This window comes from Dasypus novemcinctus, chromosome 5 (genome assembly GCF_030445035.2).
Source record: "Dasypus novemcinctus isolate mDasNov1 chromosome 5, mDasNov1.1.hap2, whole genome shotgun sequence".
Lineage (NCBI taxonomy): Eukaryota > Metazoa > Chordata > Mammalia > Cingulata > Dasypodidae > Dasypus > Dasypus novemcinctus.
The window spans coordinates 88,872,600-88,880,354 of record NC_080677.1 but is presented as its reverse complement, the minus strand read 5'-3'; the positions used below and the strand labels follow the sequence as shown (position 1 = coordinate 88,880,354).

At 40.1% G+C, this 7,755-nt stretch overlaps 1 non-coding gene across 1 annotated transcript; it reads right to left on the bottom strand.

The window, feature by feature from the left end:
• Positions 1-3,673: 3,673 nt before the first annotated feature.
• On the bottom strand, positions 3,674-3,775 carry LOC111764893 (U6 spliceosomal RNA). Its single transcript, XR_002797383.1, has one exon. It is a non-coding gene; the product is annotated as a U6 spliceosomal RNA (small nuclear RNA).
• Positions 3,776-7,755: the final 3,980 nt, after the last annotated feature.

Below are 7,755 nucleotides of genomic sequence, written 5' to 3'. Positions count from 1 at the left end.
TGTCTTGTTTCTGATCTCAGTGGAAAAGTTTTGTCTTTCGCCAGCAAATACAATGCTAGCTGTAGGTCTTTCAAATATGCACTTTACCATATTAAGCTAGCTTCCTTCTATTCATATCTTTTGAAGTAATTTTATTATGAAGGGGTGCTGTATTTTGTCAAATGTCTTTTCTGCCTCAATTGAGAGGATCATATGTTTTTTCTTCTTAAATTTATCAGTATGGTTCCTTACACTAATTGATCTTGTGCTGAACCACCCTTTGCATATCTGGGATAAAACCCACTTGATCATAGTGTATAATTCTTTCATTGTGCTTTTGGAGTTGGTTTGCAAGTATTTTGTTGAGGATTTTTGCATCAATATTCATTAGAGTTATTGGTCTGTAATTTTCTTTTTTTTTTTTTATAGTATCTTTATCTAGTTTTGGTATTACAGTGATGTTGGCTTCATAGAATGGGGTTGGTAGCATTTTTTCCCATATGATTTTTTGGAAAGCTTGAGCAAGACTGGTATTAGATCATCTTTGAATGATTGGTAAAATTCACCTGTGAAGCCATCTGGTCCTGAGCTTTTCATCTTTGGGAGGTTTTTGATGATGTTTCAATCACTTTACTTGTGATAGGTCTGTTGAGGTCTTCTATTTCTTCTAGGGTCAATGTGGGTGGTTTATGTGTTTCTAAGAATTTGTCCATCTTCTCTACTTTGTCTAGTTTCTGGCAGACAGTTGTTCATAGTATCCTCTTATGACCTCTCTTCTTTCTGTGGGGTCAGTGGTAATGTCCCCCACCCCTCCCCCACCACCACCATTTCTGTTTTTTTTTTTATTTGTGTTTTCTCTCTTTTCTCTTTGTCAGTCTAGCTAAGGGTTTGTCAATTTTGTCAATCTTCTCAAAGAACCAATTTTTGGTTTTGTTGAGTCTCACTGTTGTTTTTGTTGTTGTTGTTCTTGATTTTACTTATTTCTGCTCTGATCTTTACTTTTTCTTTCCTTCAGCTTGGTTTGGGATTAGTTTTTTGCTTTTTCTAGTTCCTCCAAGGATGCAATTAGATCTTCAATTTTAACTCTTTCTTCTTCTTCTTTTTTTTTTTTTAAGATTTATTTATTTATTTCTCTCCCCTTCACCCACCCACCCATCCTGGTTGTCTGCTCTCTGTGTCTACTCACTGCATCTTCTTCTTTGTCTGCTTCTGTTGTTGTCAGCAGCATAGGAATCTGTGTTTCTTTTTGTTGCGTCATCTTGTTGTGTCAGCTCTCCGTGTGTGCGGCACCATTCCTGGGCAGGCTGCACTTCCTTTCACGCTGGGTGGCTCTCCTTATGGGGCGCATTCCTTGCACGTGGGGCTCCCCTACGTGGGGACACCCCTGCGTGGCACGGCACTCCTTGCGTGCATCAGCACTGCACATGGGCCAGCTCCACACGGGTCAAGGGGTCCTGGAGTTTGAACCACGGACCACCCATGTGGTATACGGACGCCCTAACCACTGGGCCAAGTCCGCTGCCCCTCTTCTTTTTTTAATGTAAGCATTGAGGGCTATAAATTTCCCTCTCAGCACTGCCCTTTCAGTGTCACATAGGTTTTGATATGTTGTATTCTCATTTTCATTCATCTCAAGATATTTTCTGAATTCTCTTGCAATTTCTTCCATGACCCACTGATTATTTAAGAGTGTGCTATTTAATCTCCATATATGTATAAATTTTCCCTTTTTCCATTCATTATTGATTTTCAGCTTCATTCTCTTATGATCAGAGAAAGTGTTTTGTATAATTTCAATCTGTTTAAATTTATTGAGACTTGTCTTGTGTCCCAACATATTATTTATCTTGGAAAAGGCTCCATGACTACTTGAAAAAAAGTATATCCTACTGTTTTGGGGTGCAAAGTTCTATAGATGTCTCTTAGGTCTAGTTAATTTATCACATTATTCAAGTTCTCTGTTTCCTTATTTATCCTTTGTCCAGATGTTTTATCCAACACTAATAATGGTTAATTGAAGTCTCCAACTATTATTGTAGACTCATCTATTTTTTTATTCAGTTTTGCCAGTGTGTGCCTCATGTATATTGGGTAATCAGGTTAGGTGCATAAATAATTAATATAACTATTTCGTCTTAGGAAATTGTACTTTTATTAATATTTAATGAACTTCTCCATCCCTTATAACAGCTTTATATTTGAAATCTATTCTATGCACTACTATAATAGTATTGCTCTTCTTTGTTACTATTTGCATGGAATATCTTTTTCCAGCCTTTCACTTTTAACCTGGTCATGTCCTAATGTCTGAGGTTGGTCTCTTATAGACAACATACAGACGACCTATTTTTTTTTTATCCATTCAATCAGTCTATGTCTTTTGATTGGGGAGTTCAATCTATTAACATTCAATGTTTTTACTGTAAAGGCATTACTCACTTAATCCATTTTGTCCTTTGGCTCTCTGTTGTCATATTGTTTCATTTTTCATTTTCCTTATTTTAATTTGTTGTTGAGTGAATTTGAGAGGTCATTTAATATATCCTCATGCCTGTTAGTAAAGTTACATTTTTAAGGCAAAATTCCATTTTTCAATTAATTTTTTAAATTTTTAATGACGCTTTAGATTGCATAAATATTACATAAAAATATAAGGGATTCCCATATGCCTCACTACCTCCCCCTCCCACATTTTCCCACACTAAAAACATCCTTTATTAGTGTGGTATATTTGTTACAATTGATGAACCCATATTGAAACATTGCTACTAACTATGTATTACAGTTTACATTATAGTTTATAGTCTGTCCCACACAACTTAATAAGTTAGGACAAAATATACAATGGCCTGTATCCATCTCGGCAATGTGACGCAGGATAAATCCAACGTCCCCAAAATGCCCCCATATTACACCTATTCTTCTCTCTCCCATCCTTCAGAACCTCTGGTGGCCACTGCCTTTGGGTCAATGATAAGAGTTCTTCCATTGCTAGAAAAATAATAAGTGTACTATAACCCATTGCTCATTCCTGAATCTTGAGGAATTTGGGATGGTTATACCCACTTTGCTTCTAATTGGGAATTGACTTAGATCCCATGCAGCAGATTGATGGTGCTATCTTACTTGCAGTTGCAGACACTCTCTATTCCTTGGGATGGGTGTTGTCCATCATTGTCTCCTTGTTAACTGTCCAGTATGAATCCAATGAACTGGAGGGTAGGTGTTGCAACTCTGCTGAAATTCAGGGCTCAACTGGCACATGGACAGACCAAAGATTTAAATCTCTGGGACATTTATTTATCAAGTATAGTGCTAATTATAAGTTCAAATAAAAGGGGCAGAAGAGCCATGTATAGAGAACCGATAAAGGAGTCTAACTGTTGCACTGGGGAACACAAATTCCAAAGTAAAGCCCAATGAAAAGGTGGCAAATTCCTGAGCTGTCTGCCCTGCTTATAGTTTCTGGATATCTCTAGAGCCTATTTTATTGTCTGTCTCCTTACCTTTTAGTTTACCCTTCCTAATAATCTTCATTTCTAAACTCTTCTCCAAATATCTCACCCTTGTTTTTTCCTTTCAGACTGCAGCACTGTCTTTAGTATCTCCTGTAATTCTGGTCTTTTGGTAACACATTCTATCAGTTTTTGTTTGTCTGTGAGGACTTTGAACTCACCCTCCCTTTTTTACCCTTAAAAATATGGAATGCTTCATGAATTTGTATGTCATCCCTGCGCAGAGGCCATACTTCCCTGTATTGTTCCAATTTTAGTGTATGTGCTGCTGAAGTGAGCACTCACCCTCATTTTTGAAGGACAGTTTTAACAGATACAGAATTCTCATTGGCACTTTTTTTCTTTCACTACCTTAAGCACATCATACCACTTTCTTCTCACCTCCATGGTTTCTAATGAGAGGTTGGCACTAAATCTTATCCCTTTTCCCTCATATGTGATGCTTTGCTTTTCTCTTGTTGCTTTAGAATCCTCTATCTCTGATATTTGTCATTCTGCATAGTAGATGTCTCTACTCAGAATTATTCTGTTTGGGGTGTGTCATCCTTCTTGAATATTGATATTAATGTCTTTCATAAGGGCTGGAAATTTTTCATTCATTATTTCCTCTAATATCCTTTCTGCTCCTTTTCAATCCTTTTCTCCTTCTGGGACACCAATAACATGAATGTTTGTGTGCTTTGCTTTGTAACTCAGTTCCCTGAGACTCTGTTCCATTTTTTCCATTCTCTTCTCTTTCTGTTCTCCTGTCTTTTCCAGTACAGATATTCTGCCTTTGAAATAACTAATTCTGTCTTTGAGCAATTCACATATGCTCTTGTGTGACTCTAATGTATTTTTAATCTCATCCATCGTGTCTTTCATCCCCATAATGTCTGTTATTTTTCCTTCCATTCTTTGAAATTGTTCTTTATGCTCACCCAGTATCTTCTTAATATCTTTTACTTCTTTAGTCATATTTTCTTTAAAATATTTTAAGTGATTTAGTAGAATGTGTGATTATCACTGATTAATTGTCTTAAATCCTATATCTCTTCAGGACATTTGGTTAACTTCTTTGGCTGGGCTATCTCTTCCTGTTTTCTAGTATGACCCGTAACTTTTTGCTGATATCTAGGCATCTGAACTGGCGAATTTATTCTGATGGCCAATTTCTCTCTCTTGCCTATTATTTCCTTTTTCTCTACAGTTCTTCTTTGATATTCAGTTCAATTTATTCTAAGTCTATAAAATTGCCTGACTTAAGCTATCAAAATCAGGCCAGGAAATCAGTAATGGGGCACAGATTTTCTCCCAGGGGTAAGAAATAGGGAGTACAGTTTTTGTCCACGCAATTTCCAGACTGGCCAGCAAATGGTGCTTGTCAGTGCACCATTCCACAGAGGCATTTCAGTCTCAGCTTTCCTGTGCTCCTGTGTTGAGTCTCCAGAGTCGAGATTCAAAGCAGACTCTGCTGCCTGAAGTCACTGAAGAAAAGCTCCCTGACTCTCCCTTCCTCCCTTTTCCCTTGAAAGAGCTGACAGGTAGGAAGATACCTGTTTCCTGTTCAGTGGGTTGCAGTGACCCAGGGGTTTTACCCCAGCTTAATATCTTGGAGGGAGGGGAGCCCTTCCCTGCCACCATGGGGGCTTGGTAACTCGCATTTGTCATTTCAGCTTTCTCATCTGTCTTTCCTTCACCCTTCCGGGAGTTGTGTATCACAATCCTGGTCTTCTGACCCCCAAGGCAAATTTCTTTAACAGCTTCTGGCTCTTTCTCCATTGTTTTTGTGAGAACATAAAGCTCTGCCTGTTAGTCCATCACCATCTTCCCACAATCCTCAGTTGTATTATTTTTTAAAATAGGACTTTGCAGTGACCAATTCCCCACCTAGCATACCACCCCCATTCATATCTCCATCAATAGCTCTCTCCTCCCCTATACTGAGGCCACTGGATTCTCAGCTGCAGTCTCAGTTCTGCCTCAGTGTTGCAGTGCTGTCCAGCGGCTCAACTCCCGAAGAGGTAAGAACGAACAGAGCAAGACAGCACACAGTAACTGCTCTGGAGACACAGGCTCATGGCGCAAATATGATTTATTGAGGAAGCATAGTAGCTTTTATAGACCATGAGACAACGTGCAAGCAGCTTACTGGCTATGCTAATTTAGCAAGGCTGATTGGTTCATGCGCTCTAGTTGCTGGGGGGAGGCAGATTTCCGCCACATGCCTCGGTGCCATCTTTTGGGTGGAACCCCAAAGGCCTTATAGTTAGAGAGGTTTTCCTATGTCTAACAAGGCATCGGCGGCTTACCCACAATTTCCCCTTTTTTCTTTTATTAGAGGCAAGGCAAAGCGCCAGTGTTGTTTTGTGCCAAGGTGACTGTGCCTGTCTTAGGCTGTCCTCCTCTGAGGATCTTACCCATCATTGGCTACCAGCCAAGCTCGCTGGCACGGTGTTTATCTCTGCATTTTTTGCAGGGCTGCGAGGCCAAAGACATTCGCAGCTTGAGAAACAGTTTCTGCAGTGCCTTCTTCTGCTTCTAGAGTGCTGACCATAGCCTGCTGGACAAGTACTAAAGTTTTAACATCTTTGTGGAGGTTTTGCACTTTGCGCAGTACATATCTTATACAGAGTATACACATTAGAAAAACAGATCCAATGATAACAAATGTTATGAGATTAGAGGGAGTGAAAAGGGATTGAAGGTTAGCTAGAATGCTGATGATCAGTGTGGTGTCTATGGTAGTCGCTCGGGTGCTGTTAAGAGTCAGAATTTGATGAGTGAGCTGAGTGGTTAAATTTAAGAAGTCGTTGTTCCAGTGTCCAAGTAGGGTTTGTTTTAACATTGCTCTGGCTGTAGTAAAGTTTGCCATGCCATCAGTGGCACTGATGGGGGTAACACAAATGTGTGGATAATTAATGTCACAGGGCAGTTTTGTCAGTTGCATTATCATTTGTACTTCTTCTGCTAGTAAATCTATTTGTTGTTGTACATTAAGTAGGCCGCCATGAATATGATTATTGAGCAGGTTTTGTGTTTGCAAGGGGGTGGCCATTTTTTCTACTAAGTTGTTTATTATGTTAGCATTGGAATTGGATTGGACTATAGAAGTGATACTAGTGGCAGTGGCTGCTAGGCTAGCTATAATAGCTGTGATGAGAGTTACAACTACACCAACTGCTCTTTTTTGCCTAAAATGTAAGTGCATAATTAATTCAGAAGGGCCAGTCCATTCGGTAGCATTAACAGGAACCCATATTAAGGGGGGAATTCTAACAATAATAGCATACTGATGCTTGGTATGGTTCCAGCAATTGGAAAGGATGCAATGGGTGATGTTACAGTCAAAGGATTGGTTGCTTGAGTCTATAAAAAGAAAGGGAAGAGTTACACAGGGTAAAGCGTGCACAGAGAGGGTGGCGTTTGCAGTCTTATTGAGGCTGGCTGCCCAGTCTGAGTCATTCATGTGTGATGTAACCCAAGTTCCATTAGTGAGTGTGGCATTCATCATTATGAATGGACAAAGATCTAAGCAGGCATTTTCTCCGCAGAGCGTCCATTTTCTAAAGACTGTCCTCACGGCATAGCAGGGGTCGTGGCCTTGATTTGGATGTCCCATGGCTGGAAGAGCAGGGCTCAAGGTCTAGAGGAATGGAGTGATCCAAAGAGTGTGCCTGAAGCAGTGTGAGCAATTATTAAGAGAAGGATACACCCGATGAATAACGGTGGTCCTGGTGCCTGTAATTGATGCAAGAGTCCAGAGTCATTCTTTCTCCTCAGTATTTTGGTGCTGTGTATCGACTTCATCTCTGGTGGCTGGTCAAACGAGCCAGCTGGAGACCCCGGTTGGCTGTTGCGCATTCTCTGGAAAGACACAAGCATACCCTTGTCCCTGGGTTAATAGGGGATGGGGCCCTTGCCATGCATTTGTAAGGGGGTCTCTCCATCTAACCAATGGCATGGGCGTTGGAGTATTTCTAAGTCCTCCCCAGTGTCTGACTGCTGGGGTACAGCATTCATTGTCAAATGTGAGAAAATTCATAGTGGTTAAAGTCTTATTTAGAATATCCCTGGGGGGTATCTCGGGAATATTGCCCCTTCATTTTTTTAATTTGGTTTTTAAGCATGAGGTGGGTGCGTTCTATGATAGCTTGGCCCTGGGGATTGTATGGGATACCAGTTTTGTGTGTGATGCACCATAAGGCGCAGAAATTTTGGAAGGATTTGGAAGCATAGCAAGGCCCATTATCAGTCTTTATGGTCCATGGTATGCCCATTT